The sequence below is a fragment of the Elaeis guineensis genome, chromosome 11 (genome assembly GCF_000442705.2).
Source record: "Elaeis guineensis isolate ETL-2024a chromosome 11, EG11, whole genome shotgun sequence".
Classification (NCBI taxonomy): domain Eukaryota; kingdom Viridiplantae; phylum Streptophyta; class Magnoliopsida; order Arecales; family Arecaceae; genus Elaeis; species Elaeis guineensis.
Genome location: NC_026003.2, coordinates 8,133,028 through 8,137,689, shown reverse-complemented (window position 1 = coordinate 8,137,689; position 4,662 = coordinate 8,133,028). Strand labels below are relative to the sequence as shown.

General features: G+C 31.1%; 1 pseudogene; it reads right to left on the bottom strand.

The window, feature by feature from the left end:
* Positions 1-2,919: 2,919 nt before the first annotated feature.
* LOC140852621 (uncharacterized) lies at positions 2,920-3,968 on the bottom strand (annotated as a pseudogene).
* Between the last annotated feature and the right edge of the window lie 694 nt (positions 3,969-4,662).

Genomic DNA, 4,662 nt, shown 5'->3' with positions numbered 1-4,662 from the left:
TTGATCGAAATAGGATCAAATTTTTCTTACAATCAGGCTTGATCCAATCAAACTCAATCTAAGTCAAACTGAATCTAATTCAATTAGACTTGATCCCAAGCACTTTACTCAATCAAATTGAATTAATTATTAATCTAATTATTAATTAATTTTCATTAATAGTAGAGTCCCAATCTAATGGGACTCTCCTTCAGAGTTCCAGTCCCAGTGGACTCTTCACCAGAGTCACAATCTAATTGGACTCTTCAGCCACAGATCTGATCGAATTTTTTAATGTGTATGACTCATAGGTTTGAACCTAAGTCGGTAGCATAGAAATAATTTTTTATACTAATTGATACAACCATCAAGCAATAGGATCCGACATCCGGATAGGCCGAAGGATTGCAAAGCAACATTCTAGAATCTACTGGCATATGATTATCGTATAATTCATTCTTTTGATCCTAATACTCAAGATGATCTGGGGTTTAACTGTCAACCTTAATATAGTCGATCACATTATATTTCAATCTTTCAAATCCATCACATGGATTACTCTGACAAGATTTTACTAAATTGAAATACATTGATGCATATCTTTACTAATTTAGATAGGTCAATTCCATCTTGACTCACACACTGACTTAATAAGTACTTGACTGCACCCAGTAACTTTTCATTATTGAATTAAAAATTCAGATGATCCGATACTAAAGTACAGTGAGTTACTTATAAATCATCATGATGATCTCAGATCTGAAGATACTTATACCCATACCCTTTACGAGCTACTCTTGATAATAGAGTGTTCGATAAATGATCACGTTCGATGTGAATGTACTCCTACATTTCACCTGTATATCATACCAGTGTCTCTACACTCTTTGATTAAGAGGACAACCAACTTATGTGGCACACAACGACTTATACTCGATATTGCTATCATCCTATTAACAGCATATCATTTGATCACGAACGTGTTTTAAGGATAAAGCAATAAATCCTCCTTTATCGATTAAATATAGTCCTAAAGACTTCATCGCAACACATAAATTCAAATAAGATGGACAAATTATGATGAAAAAATCAAATAATTTTTATTAATAAAAATTCACATACAATTACAAATATGAACATAATCGTCAATAGACTGATGATTGACTTTGGAACATATTTTTCAACACCAACACTATAAAAGAAAGAGCTGTAAAGATAGAGATATTTAAAGTAAGCATCTCAAAATAGGGATACTCGATGCGATCAAATGGTTTGATCTCATTAAGAACAGGAGAAAATATATGTTTACAAAAAAGTTAGTGGGAGTATTGTTATACTCCTCATATTGTACGTAGGTTTCATCCTCCTGATTGAGAATATTATTTCCATAATGACAATGGTTAGAGTATGATTGTCTAAAGAAATTTTTTATAAGAGACCTTTGGGAAACATCCTATAAAATCTATGAGATAGATATAGATCTATGAAATAGATCTATTAGGATGCTAGTTTCACACAAGATATACATAGAAGAGGTGCTGAAAGAGTTCAGCATAAAAAATTCTAAAAAAGATTTCTACCCCTTGATCATGGAATTAATCTCTCTGAGAAGATGTATGGGACATATCTGTAGAGATACAGTACATGAGCTAGATCTCTTATGCTTTAGCTAGTGGGATCCTCATATACGCCATACTACATATATGACCCGATATATCTTTGCTGTGAGTGTCACAAGCAAATATCGGTTAAATTCAGATTGAGAGTACCGGATATCCATAAAAATATTTCTAAAGGCTTGTTTGATTTGCAGGAAGAACTTTTCTTCCTAGAAAGTGACTTTCGAAAAAGTTACTTCTCAAAAAGTTGCCTCTCAGAAATATGATTTTAGCATATTTGGTTAACCATGAAAAAGTAGCTATTTCATATTGACTTATATTTGGTTGAACATCCATCTTCCTAGAAAAACTATATAAAATACCCATTATACCCTATATAGATATAAGACTATATCTTTTTGCTTCCAAACTTTATATAAATAATAATATTATATTTATATTAATTTAAATATAATATTAAAATATATAATATTTAGATCATAATAATTTATTATATTATTATAATATAAATATATATATTAATATTATATTTATATAATACTAGTATTTTAATATTATTAAAATAGATATAGTATAATATTAAATATAGTATTACATTAATATGAATATTAATATATAGATATAAATACTATATTAATATTAATAAAAATATTATATTTATATAAATATTAAATAATATTAATATAAATGTTAGAATAATTTTTATATAAAATAATATTAATATTTATAAGGATAAAATTTAAATAATATTTTTGAGAATTTGTATACTCTACAATCAATATTTGCAAAATCATCATCATCATTATTTTTAATTTACAATACTTGATCTTATATGCTATGCATAGATTTCTAATATAACTACTAGTTTAAATACAATCATGGTTTATCTCAAGAAAATAAATCTTTTCATCCTATTTCATACAATGAGAATGTGTCACCATAATTGAATCAGTTGACAGACATCATCTTAATTAAATAAAATAGATTATCTTGCAGCAATATCTAAAAGGAAATGCATAATTTCATTGCAAAGTTAAAGAAGATAAAATAATTAAATTGATGTATTCAAATTCTTGAGGTAATAATAATTTATGGAGAAAAAGATATTAAAAAAATTATTATCCATATAAATAACCATCCAAATCCATAAAAGTAACCATCTTGCATCTTGTGAAGTAAAAAACAAAAATTAGATCCAAAATATAAACTTATAGTTGATCCACAAGCAGGGTTTACATACACATTCATCAATAAGGCCTACATCAAAAAGATACCCAACATATAATATTCAAAATAGATACACAAGGCTATAACAACTTAGCTACATTCTACTTTGAAAGTCAGGCAAGCAAAGGGTTGGAACATATGCGTCTATAATCTCTGGAAGGCTGAAAAAGTAATTAGTCTCTAGTAGATCCATGGCAATTTTTTTGCCCACCTTAAGAATCTCAGCTTAAGAAAGACCCTGCACCTTCATTATCTCAGATGCCACTACCATTCTTCTATCTACAACCTCAGACTCATGTTCAAAAATGAAGCCAATTTGTCAATATGGTCTCCAGTGGTTGCCATCAAGTTTCTTAGCTTAGTCGTCTCACTTGTAAGCTCTCTCACTACCTCAAGTGTCTCATTTCTAGCTTTCTTGATTTTGGTTGGCAGACTTGGACCTACAATTTCAGTATTAGTAGTCATTTGTGGAGTATGTGTCGTGGAACTTGACTAGCATAATTACTTTCCTCTTCTTGGCTTTCATTGATAGCTGCTGGTGTGTACAGATATTGTTGCTCCTCCATTTCTATTTTCTCAACACATCTACAGGTACTTCAGCTCCCATTCGATAGCATGATCCCTTCCAAAGACATTAGTCAGGTCCTCAAAGTAAGAACAAGGCTTGTTCCTTCATATCGTGAGCATTTGGGTGACCCTGCATTAAAAAAAGGGCGGCAATGTAGTAAGTAAGAAAATTTTCAAATAAAATATAAACAACTTTATAATTCCAATTTACCTAACCCATTCTTTGAAGGTATCCTCCTCACAGGTTACACACTTGTTTATGTCATCCCACCCAAATCTACTATGTTAGGTCCCAACATCTCCACGATAGTATTGTACTGCTTCTTCAAAAGCTTGACCCGAGACTCAATATGGGGTGTTGGTTGCAATCCACACCCAAGAAGTTTATCTTCCATCAGCCTCTCCAATTGCTGCAAATACCCACTCCTAAAAGTCCCATTGTCGGCCCTCCAACTTCTTGGTTACCAACTCAATTAATGACTCAACAAGCTTGGCATCCTCCACAGAATCCCATTTTCTTATGCACTTTGTCCTCTTATTTTCTATTGACATTTCCTCTGCTATTGAGCAGCTCATATCTACATTCACAATCTCATATATTATACTTATATAATCACAATTTACCATATTAGGTTATATTGCACGAATGAGTATAAAAGAACTATTAAGGATTTGACATAACATAGGATTATGATATAACACAATAAGATGAACTACTAAGGATATGATATAACATAATATTATAACATAACATAACAAGTGTTATAATATAGCAAGAAAAATATTAAAAAAGATGACAACATAATACATAATGTTCATACAAATGTGAAGAGCATAACACATAATGTTTATACAAGAACAATGATAGTTGTTCCTTCAAATTCTGTTATGTTGCCGCTCTGCAAATATTTGGGACTGTAAGATTAGCCCTGAATGTATTCAAGATGCAGATGACTCAATATGCTCGATATATGCACCATGCTCATGTGGGAAAACTACCACAAGACACTCCTCTTTATTATATAGAGCTTCAATAGGATCTACAAGCTTCTCCCTTCAATGTAATTGTGTAACAAGCAATATACAGAAATTATCCTACACATTGTCTTAATAGGATACCAGGTATGGCTCTTTAGGATTGCCCATCTAAGCTTTAGCAGGCCGAAATATCTCTCAATTATATTCCTAGCCTTTGAGTGCCTCATACTATAGAGCTCCTCAAATGTAGTAGGTTGATGACCCTGTCTCCACTCATTGAGGTGATATCTTT